Raw genomic sequence first — 14,312 nt, 5'->3', positions numbered from 1 at the left:
ACTGCCTAACAGTTGTAGTACAAATGAGACCGAAAGGAGGCTAAAAGGACATGGTAGTGGGAACATGCAAATGGGGTCTGAGGGAGGCAAAAAAGACATGCCCCACGTTCTAGGGCGACAGTTGAAGCGTTTTACATGTCTGCTCTATGGGGACAAGGAAAGACTATCTATAGAGATACTGTGGGGTAGAAATGGGGCTAGTAGAAGGAACAGACACGCAAACCTTCATGCGAACGGCAGCTCATTTTTTTTGTGCGGTGGCGGGTCGTAGATTCGTTGGGAGGGGTAGGAGGGTTTAAAGAAGACTAACTACATAACCAAATAAGCAAAGGATACTTACACAGACTTGAGGACTTTCCTACTATTTAAACAAATTGGGACGCCGTTCGAAAAATCCTCAAATTCTCATATCGAGTACTTACTGGAAAGCAACTGGGGACATTCATCGTAGATTCCTCATTGGGGTTATAGTGGGCTACAAATTATCATCATTTGGCTTCTATGCCATTATATTTTCTTCTGTTCTAAAACTTATTCACTTGTATTAGATATCTGTTAATAATTTTCTTAAATAAAGAGGTTACAGAAATAAAGATGTGTACATTTTATAATGTTTATTTAAACCTTAATACCTTTTTATTTTTATTGAGAATAGACACATTCTCAAACCAGAAATGAATAATAATAACAAAATACATGATTTTACAATTTTTAACCTTATTTTTAGCAGTGTACCAAAACAAAAATTTGACATGGCTGTCAAATGTCACTGCCATCTAATATTTACTTTACATAATATATTTTCCATGTTGAAAACAAACATTTTTAATTATGTAAAACCTTTACCAATAATATCCACTTGTGAATTATTTAAAATAAACATTATCATACCTTGTTAAAACAAAAATCCATGTCACAACACTTGGAACTTCAAAATTTTCCATTCAGACGGGGCTGGGAGGGGAAGATATTCAAATCATTACAAAACTGGATAAAATCGATACCAAATAATATCATCTGGGCATTTCTTACTGGAACATGAACAAATCAAAACATCATAAAAATAGCAACAGCTACATAAAGGACAGGAACCAGGAAACCACGCACTTCTTTTACCGGCAAATCAAACTGCATAACAATAGAACTGTTTCACAATAATATATCCATTAAAATGCCGTGAAACTATTGTCATTATATTCCTTGACATGTTAGAAATCCATTAGTTCTTTTACTATAAGAAGAAAACCATTTTGGCCGGCAAAGTGCGACTTTTTGAGTTCTAACAAAAAGATGCTTACAGAGCTGATGTACTTTTAGAACTAACTTTACATCGTCACGTCTCTCTCGCGTCCAAACGATGCATTTCTTCTCGATCGTTCGGCCAAAACTATTGACCAATCGTCAACTACAACTCAAGGATCTTTCAAAATGCAGACCAATAATAACATGGGATTTTTAGCGCTCAAAACTTAAAGGAAAAACACTGAACCTTTTAGAGGATTCATTCTCGAATAATGGATGTTTTCAATAACAATCTATGTAGTTGGTTATTGCTACACAAATAAATAGGAAATTTCCTAACCTTTACAATGCGAACAGGAGCGGCTTAGGAAATTTTAAAGATATATAAACTCGCAAAATATATTAAAAAAATTAATATTTTTCTTGGGATAGGATTAAAATTAATGGATATTTTTTATAAAATATTGTAGTAGAAATCCATCTGCTACAACAGTAATGACTTATACTTGAAGGGACTCTAAAAGAATCTTCTGTGTAAAAGGTATATTTATTTGAAACCCCAATAAAGGGCTACATAAAAAAACATAACGTTTTCGCGCTAGAGAGAGCATCATCAGTGTTATGGTGGCTCCTGTCTTCTGAGCCACCCTGGATACTTAGGGGTGGTTACCCCGACTATGAGGGTTGATGTAGTAAATATCGTTCGTTGTTAATACATTTATTTACCCGTTAAATATATCACAGAAAGTAACTGGCGGTATAGTATTTACTGGAAATCGATGTTACCCCCTGGAATCTCAACTGCTAATTGATTTATCTGTTCTCGTAAAAATATAATTAAAGTCGATTATTGTTTATTTACTGTTTTGGTAAGCCAAGGTGAACGTGATTCAAAAGTGCTGACTGTTAATAAACACCCACTGAATATTATTGCAACTCGACCTTGTATCAAATACTAGCATGCATCGATGCAAAAACTAGGTTAATCGTATTTATTAAAAACAAACATTACCACGGGCATTTAATTAGTAAAAGGTTTATTTTTAATATGATGTTTACTGAGATGCTGTGTATCCCAATTCAGTGTTCTTTGCAAGCTCTACATGCTAAGCCACCAAAAATGCATGGGTTAAAACCCTTAAAATGTCGACTAAAATTCTTACATTGACATGTTGTATATTAAATCCTGGCGATGGATGAAATTTAGAGAGATACCTCAAAGCATCATATGACTATTCCACGAAGCATGTGGGTGGTTGAGTCGATTTCTCTGTCTTCACAAAGAGAAAGGTGAAAGCCAACTGATTGATTTTTTTTTCTTAAATTTTTGTAATTAATGGTATACAGCCAGCTACAGGAAATTTTTCCTTATGAATTTCTATAAAAGCTTTTACAGCATTTTTTTGTCTATAATATATTTCAATGACCTTGTATCCCTCCCATGTTGGTCTCTGTGTACATATCCTTATTCAAGGAACTTTTTACAAAACAACTGAATTCTATCTCTTGATGTACCTAGGGTGTTTACAAAGAGATTTTTATTTTTGCACACTGAAACTAGTTCTGGCCGACCACATCTTAAAAATATCAATGAAATATTTATTTCGTGTTTTGCAACATTTATTGATTTTCTGATACGTTTTAAACAGGTTTATAATGACTTTTGCAACACGACAAATATGTTTTTGGATGCAGGAGGAAAAACTCTACAAAATTATCTCTTATCTTGTCTTATCTCAATTTTGAAAAAAAAATGGACAAAACGAGTTTTGCAACTGGGCGACTCACTTGAACTCTTCATAGCTCTATCTTATTTTCTTGTATATGTACTTATTTTTCTTCTTTTCTTTATTCAATTAAATTAAACATAATTACGTCTTCATCTTCGGATTTAGAGTCCATAATTAATTAAGTAGGTACCAGTAAATTGGTTAACAAATGCTTCTCTCTATTGATGTCATTTTGGCAATTGGCCAGTCCATGGCTGGGTTCAATATGCACTGGAGCTAAGATAACGGAAAAGGTTTCCAGCAAGATATAATATGGGAACGAAACATGTAACAAAAAACATTAATTGATACATTTTTCAAATTTATCATTTTACTTCATCATTACCTCATAGTATTAAATTTATCTTTAAATAAGCTTTAGATGAGATGAGAAAAGTTTTAATTTTTACAACTTGAGTTATATCTGACTCTGCAAAGGTTAGTCCACAGATTTAAGAGCAAAATAATTCAATATGACAATTTAATATCAGAAAACTAAAACAATAGCAATCAGTAAAGAATCAATGAGATACAAAATAGAAATTGATGACATCAGTATTGAACAAGTAATTTAAATAAAATATATAGCCTCATAGCTGTCCAGCTATGAGGACCTGGACAAAGATGTGAGAGATAGAGTACAAAAAGCAAATAAACTGGCAGGATGCCTTGATAACATTACATGTCGAAACCGACATATTAACACTGAGATGAAGTCAAGAATTTATAAATCCAGTATAAGACCAACAATGAATGCATCAGAAACTTACCCGATGCTGCCACAACCCAAAAACTACTGGAAACGGCAGAGATTTCGAAAGAGGAGTGAAGATAGAAGAAAATGTAACGTACAGTGTATGCACGAACTAAATAGAAAAAAAAAAAAGAATGTGTGTGTACTTTGTACGCACGTAAGAAGTTATACTTCTATTATAATATGATTTAAACGAAATAAGTATACTTTCGAACAGTTTCCTTGTATTTTATTTAAATATTAAACTAAATTTTTACTTACTACTTTCCAAAAATTTTTATTAAAACAATACCAAAAATAAAAAAAATTAGAAAATACCCGGATTCGAACCGGGGACCTCTTGATCTTCAGTCGAACGCTCTACCACTGAGCTATACTCCCTTTGTTTATGCGGCTACAAGATTTCTCAGACAAAGTGACAAATAGACCAAGTGAATTATAAAACTTATTATCCCCGAGGTATATAAATCCAAAGACACAAACATTATAATAAATATATTTACTAAAAACACTAATATTATTCTTTCCACACCTTTTTTGGACTGATACATACATAACTTAAAACATTTAGCAACGAACTCCATACTTTCTGTGTGCGCATGCGCGCAGAATAATAAAAATCCGCCAATCGCGCCTAAAGAAGTATAACTTCAAAAAAGGATGGAATAACCACAAGCAGAATGGGGGAGATACGTATGGTCAAAATAGCACGAGATAAATCACCAATCGGTAGAAGAAGTATCGGCCGACCGCGCAAAAGATGGAGTGACAACCTTCCATAGAGGTATCAATCCGCCAATGAACAAGCAGAATTTCTTATAACGAGGAAGAAGAAGAGTTCTATCATACAGTGGTAGCTTTTTATCTAACCTAATAATATTCCATGTAAACCTGCATTTATAATTTAGAGATTAGGACGGTATGACTTACTCTATCGAATGCCTTGGTGAAATCAGCATAAATTACATCACCCGGATCATAGCCTTCAAAAGCATCCAACAATAATTATTCCAAAGCAGTAGAACTTCCCAGAATAAACCCATGTTCTTCGGGCATTGGAGTAGCCCATGCTTTTCTGGCATTGATTCAATAACTGAGCAAGTTTAGCACCTACAATTATTCCTTCAAAAGATTTAGAAAAAACTGAACTATTGTATAGGTCTCAGTAGTTTGCAAATATGGGCAATATAATATGCAGTCCATTTAAGACGACAAAGAGGCTACTACAGGACTGTTCCACATCTCATGTCTCAGTAGCTTGCAATGTGGGCAATAGACTATGCAGTCTATTTAAGACGACAAAGGGGCTACTACAGGACTGTTCCAATTCCACATCTCATACCCTGTACAAAATATTCCTGGAATCCTGGAAAAAACCTGAACCATGGAAAAGAAAGTGCGAAGGAGTGGGCATACCAGTAAGAAACGCATATACCTACCCTAAGTTTTGATGACGACCGAATAGTGATCGCATACAAGACGAAAGTGACCTCAGCTTTAAAATGAAAAAACTGGAACAGGAATATAAGAAGAATGGAATGGAAATAAACAAAGAAAACCGAATACCTAACAACGGAGAATACAGAAACAGCTGGAAATAGAAGGTTAGAAGGAAATAGAAGCTGGAAATAGAAGGTAAACAAATCAAAGGAACATACAAGTAGGTATTAAGGTAGGTTTCATAATATCATGCAGAGGAACAACTAAAGAAGACATACAAAATAGACCATGACAAACAAGAGACTGATACGAAATTTGAACCTGTGATTGGTACTGTGAGATAGGTATGAACATCAGTATAAAAACAAAAAGAACATATTATAACACCATAACAAGAAGTATCCTGACTTATGTGTGTGAAAATTGGATAATAAATAAGAAATAAAAAAAATAAGAAAAGAGTGTGGGAATGAACTCATATTCTAGAAATCTTTTTTATAATATATACTTTGAGTATTTGAATTTGAGGATATATTTTGTAATAATTCCTACATTCTTGACGCAAATTAGAAAAAAAGATCATACTCCTTACATCCTATCATTTTATGTTTTGCATGAGCTAGATAATATCTAGCTAGAAAATCTACCAACACTATTATTTTACATTTAAGATATTTTACTCATTTATAAAGTTTTAGAAAGGATTTTCATGCAAATTGTCATGTTTTAAATATAGTATTTTTCTAAGATAACGAGTAACGAAATCATTTATTTATATTAAAATTTTGAAACAACTAAACGATTTTACACCTCCAGTAGGTATTTATATAGAAATTCTGCTACAATAAAAACTCAAAAGAGAACAAAATTCCGTGTGTCATGCATATCCATTAAACAAGTTTTTTGTCAGCAACGTCACAAAAATTGACAAAATTTCTGACAAAAATATTACAAGTAGGCTGTGTCTAGGTTTTGTAACGCTTGTTACAAGGTACAAGCCATTTTGTTCGTGGACAACGGCTTGGTCACGCGTGGTCTTATAACGCCGATTGCGATATTTTCTGTAAAATTAATCGGAAACTCGGAAAATTCGGTGAAAATATTAGTGAAATGGTATGGTAGATACTGTACCGTACATACAATTCGAAACTGTAAGAACTATTATAATGTAAAAATATTCTCAAAACTCGGAATATTCGGTGTAAATTTTAGTAAAATTCTGTGACAAGTGCTTCATACTAGAATGTAGTTCAGATTAGAGTATCAATGTCTTAGGTAAGTTTTTCATTACATAGTAATTTATTATGCAATTCAATACAATATAGGTATGTATCATAAAACAGAACAATGTAAATGAATCACGAACATATAAAAAATGCATGTTAAGTATAATATGTTCAAATAATTCATTGCCATTTTTATTTTCAATATCAGTAAACCGTAAACTTTTTGTATTGCAGTTGCAGAATCCTTTCTTATGTAGGTATATTTATATTATGTCATAACCAATAACACATCTTCAACAATCAAAGATGTTTAATTTTCTATTTTCAAAATTTAGGATTGATTCGTATAATTATCTGGAATTTTTAGTAGAATGCTATGTGTAAAACAATATGCCTGTCTCTTTTGTCAGTGTTTTTCTTCTAATCTAAATTATCTAGGAGAATAAAAAAGAAATTACTCAAGAATTTTAAACATATCTGTTCAATCTGTTGTGTTTTATAGTAGAATCTTAGAACCAGTTCTGAACTAATGAATTTATCAGAGCGCATGTCAGGCTGGACCTGTCACAGTTCTGAATCTAAATTTCATAATTAGTCCAGTCATCAGGGATTTAATATAAATTATAGTCCAGAAAGCCACTGCTCATCCGCTAGGAAAAATATTTTAATTCGGATTTTTTGCACAATCTTACTCAAAAAGGACCCCTTTTAACAAATTTGCATGTTGCCAGGACCAAAAGTTGGTCAAACATTTTTTTAAACGTTTTTTTTTTGTTTTTTTCCTAAAATTATTTTTTTTGCATGGAACAAAATTTTTTTAGGTTTCTTGGATCATTCCAAACAGAAAAGGTCTTTAGTGACTTTTCTCTAAAGTTGATAGTTTTTGACATATAAGCGATTAAAAATTGAAAAATTGCGAAATCGGCCATTTTTAACCCTCAAAAACTATGTGAAAAACTGAAAATTTGAATGTTGCCAAGGCAGGTAGATATTCTTTAAACATCGATTGATGAAATCCCGAAGAGTTTTTTGCAATACAATATCAAAAACCCCTTTGTTATAATAAATTCGTTATTTCGTAAACCGGCGACTTTACGGAAAAATTTCGAAACAGGTCGATTTTTATTTTTAAGTTATGATATTGTGACATATATGGTATACTAGTGACGTCATCCATCTGGGCGTGATGACGTAATCGATGATTTTTTTAAACGAGAATAGGGGTCGTGTGCTAGCTCATTTGAAAGGTTCTTCAATTCTCTATCAGTAATATAAACATTTACATAATTATTTATACAGAGTGTACAATAATTTAATTTTTTTGTCAATTTGCCAAATGATTTAAGTAATTTAATAAAAATTTTTTGGACACCCTATATAAATAATTATGTACATGTTTATATTACTGAATAGAGAATTGAAGAACCTTTGAAGAGCCAGCACACGACCCGTATTCTCATTTAAAAAAATCATCGATTACGTCATCATGCCCAGATGGATGACGCCACTAGTATACTATATACGCCACAATATCAACTTAAAAATAAAAACCTACCTGTTTTGGGATTTTTCCTTAAAGTCACCGGTTTACGAAATAACGAATTTATTCCTTTCATTTGCACCATACTGTATACACATGCAACGATGGAAAATAGTGTCGCGCACGCTTGATTGGCGATTAAGAAACAAAGGGGTTTTTGATATTGTATTGCAAAAAACTCTTCGGGATTTCATCAATCGATGTTTAAAGAATATCTACCTGCCTTGGTAATATTCAAATTTTTAGTTTTTCACATAGTTTTTGAGGGTTAAAAATGGCCGATTTCGCAATTTTTCAATTTTTAATCGCTTATATGTCAAAAACTATCAACTTTAGAGAAAAGTCACTAAAGACCTTTTCTGTTTGGAATGATCCAAAAAACCTAAAAAAATTTTGTTCCATGCAAAAAAAATAATTTTAGGAAAAAAAACAAAAAAAAAAAAATTTAAAAAAATTTTTGACCAACTTTTGGTCCTGGCAACATGCAAATTTGTTAAAAGGGGTCCTTTTTGAGTAAGATTGTGCAAAAAATCCGAATTAAAATATTTTTCCTAGCGGATGCGCAGTGGCTTTATGGACTATTATGTTATAGTCAAGGCCCGAATTTCAGGCACTCCTAGGTTTGACTAGGCAATCCTCACGTGTGACTGACGGTCTTAGTCCAAAGCCCGAAATAAATTACAGTTTCGGCCTTTGACTAGTCAAACCTATAGAAGAGACTAAGTTGGTCAGGCAAAGGTCGAAATTTAATTTTATAATATCGGTGTTTGACGTAGGAGAGACTTGCCAGTACCGGACACCTCTAAAGCTTTTTCAAAATAATTTTTTTAGAAACACATAAGAAATAAAAATGCAGTATTTTAAATGTACAGATGTTTATATCTATTGTTCGCACAAAAATTAATATTTGCAAAAATCAAAATATTTTTTAAATATTTTGTGAGTTATGTAAATATTTTTGAATTTTATTTGCTTACAAATGTTCATGTTGCGCAATTTTCACACTTATAAAAAAGTAGATTTTCTTGATTCGTGCACGCCACGTTCGCCCACCGCTTATTGCATGTTGTGCACTGAAGTAAAAACTTCCTTAGGGCGATGTGCACTTTTTGGATGAGAAAAATTAATAAATTAGCGACCGTCATCTCTTCGACGAAATAAATTTTTGAAGTGAAAACTTCTTTAGGAACGTTGTGCACTTTTGGATGGGGAAAATATTTAATTAGCGACCGTCATCACTTGGGCAAAATACATGTTTGAAGTGAAAACTTGTTTAGGGACGTTGTGCACTTTTGATTTTGGAAAAAGTATTGAATTAGCGACCGTCATCACTTCGGCGAAATAAATTTTTGACGTGAAAACTTCTTTAGGGACGTTGTGCACTTTTTGGACGGGAAGAAAGTATTGAATTAGAAAGAGTGTGTACCCGAAGGCGTTTGGTTCGCCAGAAGTTTTCACTTCTGTCGGTACTCCCCGAGAGCCTTAAATTTTTTGTAGTTTCTCCGCAGATGAGACCCTCGGTAGTTTCTGCTTCTTCTTTAGTGTTAATTTCTAAACTTCCAGTACTTGGTATCATTAACGTGAAAATTTGTCTATTCACATCAAGACTCTTATTCTGTTTTTTTTCTTTGTTTAAGCTGTTTGGTTTGGTTTTTTCTGACTGGTTGCATCTTCTTTTCTTTTTCTCTGCTGCTTTTTTTATCTTCTCTTGTGATTCCTTAAACCCTTTCCCAAACGTAGTTTTATAAGGAGATGCAGTCAAAATCTCACTCTTTTCACTACATCATCTTCTGGAGTTTCGCGGGTTTTCGGCACTAAATTGATATAAACAGATTACTCGGGGTGTTTTGGGGGTTGATGAACACGAATATGACATCAGAATCTAACCTCGGAGCACCTTCCCAGAGTGAGTGATATTCACGTCATCTTATTTTGAAATTTCGAGAGTTTTCGGTTTTCACAAGTCTGATGGCGAATTCGTGTTCAGTAACGCGAACCCATAAACACCCGAGTAATTTATTTGTATCAATTTAGTATCAAATTAATCAAAAATGTGCTTCTTTATTTAAACTAATTTAAGAATAACACTTTTATATTATTCCCAGACGTTGGAACAGTTAAAAGATACGAATCTATAATTTACCCGGAGTCTTCGGCTTCAGTGGAATTGGCATCATCGTGGGATACAGAAACATTTTTGACTTCTTGCTATGCTTACCGCATACATACTTGTATTTTGAACAAACTATGGTTGTTTTTGCCCACTTATTGGCCTTCTTCCTTTTAGATTTTGCTAATTTGACACATGAATGATATCGTCCCTTTCCATTTTGGGATGATGTTGAAGGTATTCAAGGGGATTATTTATAGTCCACTGTCAAGTTTTTATAAAAGTATGAGGAAATGAATTAAATTATAGAAATGCTAATTATGCCATCTAATAGGGCAGTAGTACGCCTACAAATACTAATTATTTGAGATTTTTAGGAACAAAGGTATTTAGAGAATCGGATATAATGCAATGTTGTGGATACTTTTTAACCCTCCTTGGTCCTTCTAAGGTTAACAGTAACCCAGGACACCAGGTTTATTGGAGGTCGGTTCTTATTACGTATTCGTGTTCAGTGTTCCCAAAAAACCCCCTAGTAACAACATCTGGCCTTAATACACTTATTTTGATATGTTTATGCACTTTTGCATGCATGATATGTACTTTAAAATGCAATAATTATTATCCATTTCCACCCATTTTTCTATTGTCGAGTTTTTTCCTGATGTCATTCCGAACACAAAGCAAAAAGTTGTATTTATTGTCTAATAGGCTATTGATTATGCATTTTAGAAAGGAACTACAACGTTAACGGGGTTTTATTATTTCATATAGTCATAGTCAATGGAGCTTTCAGTATGAAAAAACCGCGGAGGACTACCATTTAAAGGGGTGTGTTTTTGAGAAAAGGGTGAATTAGTCCCTAGGCACAAGGAGAATTAGGGTGAGTTCTGTGCACATTTGGTGCAAACATGTCTACAGCAAAATTGTTTCAGGTTAAAATTACTATAGAAATATCACATTTTAAAGTTAAAAATATTTTTTTTACAAACATATAGGTATTCAAAAGAAAAGCAAGAAAAAAACACGATAGATAGCAATTTTGTTTTTTGTCTCAAAACTTTTTTCAATGGGGATATAGGTATAGGCATTGCTTCACAGAAAAAAAAACTTCCATCTTTTTCTTTAAAGTGACGTTTGGTATAAGTCACTATTATTTATAATTTCCAAATTATTATTTTTCAAATTTCGCCACTCACAGCGATTTTGGGACATTTTCCTTGTTACTTCGCAAACATCGTTCTGTAACTTTTTTCTACGCAGCTTTAGGTATATGCAATGTCACATTTAATAGAAAGAAAAGTCAATTATCTTTAAAATGTTCTATCGTAAAAGGCTGTGTGACTATTTTTAAACAAGATATGGTTTTTCAAAGTTGTATACTGTTAATAATATTTTACAATTATTATTTTTTAATTTCTCAATGTTGTTCTGAAGCTATTTTCTTGTGGCATTTTTACAATTTTAACTATTTATAATGGGAAATAAGCCACAATATTATTAAAAAATGATTTTTATTAACGTTTCGACGCCCAAATCTTCTACTTTAAAATGTATCATATTATGTATCTGAATTGCCGATATAAATGAGTCAAATTAAATAAATTATTAGAAGAATTTTTTTACTAAGCAACAACATTTTTGTTGATGTTAGTAGTATTTTGTATTTTGACAACGGCACCCGATTTGGGCGTCGAAACGTTAATAAAAATCATTTTTTAATAATATTGTGGCTTATTTCCCATTATAAATAGTTAAAATTTTAAATTTCTCATTATAACTTTTTTATATATTTAGGAATATATATTGTGCAATAAAAAAGAAAACTTTTATTTACGTTAAAACTGTGTATTGTAAAAAATTCTAGGACTATTTTTAAACAAGATATGCTTTTTCAAAATGTCACATACACATGCAATAGGTCACACTAAGCTGGAATCATATGAAAAACTTTTTTATTATTAACTTTATGAAAAAAGGTATTCTTTATAAAATGCTCTGCATAGTCTAAAACCGAAGATGCAATCATCAGATATAAAATTTTGTCAATAGTGTACGAGGTATGTTGAAAAATATGAATTTCACTCAAGAGTAAAGTAGCTTTATATTTCAAAATATCGAAAAGTGTTATTAAGTTATTTGGAATTAAAAATTATGTTATAATATACCATTATATTCTTCTAATTGAAAAAAAAAAAAATGAAAATTTTTAAAATTCTTCTCAAATTACGGATATCCTTGGATATCCTACGGATATCTTGTTTAAAAATAGTCCTAGAATTTTTTGCAATACACCATTTTAAAGTAGAGAAAATATGCTTTTTTTATTTCACAATGTATATACCTGACTGTACAAGAAAAAAAGTCATAATGAAAAATTCTAAAAATAATCATAAAAAATATCAAAAATCATAAAAGTATAAAATCTTGAAAAAGTATAAAATCTTAAAAAAGTATAGATAACTTGCTTAAAAATAGTCGTACAACCCTATACAATAGACTATTTTAAAGGTAATTGACTTCTAGTCCTGTCGCCAGGGGGGGTACAACGGCCTCCTTAATTCAGATGGACTTACCCAAGTTTTTTTTTTATATATTTTGACCCGTAGAATACGAATTTTTTGGGTAACAGTTGATCCGGATGTCGATAAGATTGTTATGGACAAAGAACTTGAGGAATTACATAACAGCGATTTCTCGCAAAACAAAACATCTTTTTGTATTTTTTGGGTCATTTTAAGCAAAAAATATTCCTACAAGTTTTTTCGTAGAATGCATAGTTTTCGAGATAACCGCGGTTGAACTTTCAAAAAATCGAAAAATTGCAATTTTTGAACCCGAATAACTTTTGATTAAAAAATAAAGTAGCAATTCTGCTTACCGCATTTGAAAGTTTAAGTCAAATTATATCGGTTTTGATTATTTGAATTGCTAAAAATTAATTTTTTTATTGTTAAACAAATCTATAAACACATAGTGTTTCCCGTACCTAATACATGCGTTTTAACGCATGCTACGTAGAAATTGCCTCGCTTGCACTTGTAGCTACTCTACCTACTCGTTCGATTTTAAATGAGAAATCATTGAAAACATCACTCACATACTAGGTGTTTATAACTTTGTTTAACAATAAAATAATAAATTTTTAACAATGCAAATAATCAAAACCGATATAATTTGACTTAAACTTTCAAATGCGGTAAGCAGAATTGCTACTTTATTTTTTAATCAAAAGTTATTCGTGTTCAAAAATTACAATTTTTCGATTTTTTGAAAGTTCAACCGCGGTTATCTCGAAAACTATGGATTCTACGAAAAAACTTGTAAGAATATTTTTTGCTTAAAATGACCCAAAAATTACAAAAAGATATTTCGTTTTGCGAGAAATCGCTGTTATGTAATTCCTCAAGTTCTTTGTCTATAACAATCTTATCGACATCCGGATCAACTGTTACCCAAAAAATTCGTATTCTACGGGTCAAAATATATAAAAAAACTTGGGTAAGTCCATCTGAATTAAGGAGGCCGTTGTACCCCCCCTGGCGACAGGACTATTCTCTTTCTATTAAGTGTAGCATTGCATATACATAGAAATGCATAGAAAAAGTTACAGAACAATGTTTGCGAAATAATGGGGAAAATGGTCCACAAATGCTGTAAGCGGCGAACTTTGAAAAATCCTAATTCGGAAACTGTAAATCCTAGAGACCTCTACCACACGTTATTTTAACGAGGAAGGATTTTAGTTATTTTTCGCTGAAGCAATGCCTATACCTATATCCCTGAGGAAAAAAGTTATGGGGCAAAAAACAAAATTGCTTCCTTTTGTGTTTTTTTCTTGTTATTCTTTTGAGTATATTTTTGTAAAAAAAAATATTTTGGCTTTAAAATGTGATATTTCGATTATAATAGTAAATTTAACCTGGAACAATTATTTTCCTGTAGACGTGTTTGTACTAAAGTGCATAGAACTCACCCTAATTCACTCTGTGCCTAGGGACTAATTCACCCTTTCTCAAAAACGCACCCATTTAAATAATAGCACTCCGCGGGTTTTTCAAATTTAGAGATCCATTGACCATATGAGATAATAAAATCCCGTTAACGTTGTAGTTCCTTTTAGCTCTTTTATTTTAAACATAATCAATAGCCTATAATAGCCGTTTATTTATTTAATAGACCTTTATTTCGATCTTTAAGTTTTTCTGATTTTTCTATCACTTTTTATTAT

General features: G+C 32.0%; 1 non-coding gene across 1 annotated transcript; it reads right to left on the bottom strand.

Moving 5' to 3' along the window:
• Positions 1–4,074: 4,074 nt before the first annotated feature.
• Positions 4,075–4,146, bottom strand: Trnaf-gaa (transfer RNA phenylalanine (anticodon GAA)). Its single transcript has one exon. It is a non-coding gene; the product is annotated as a tRNA-Phe (tRNA).
• Positions 4,147–14,312: the final 10,166 nt, after the last annotated feature.

The sequence above is a fragment of the Diabrotica virgifera genome, chromosome 5 (genome assembly GCF_917563875.1).
Source record: "Diabrotica virgifera virgifera chromosome 5, PGI_DIABVI_V3a".
NCBI lineage: Eukaryota > Metazoa > Arthropoda > Insecta > Coleoptera > Chrysomelidae > Diabrotica > Diabrotica virgifera.
This window is presented reverse-complemented; position numbering and strand designations above follow the sequence as displayed.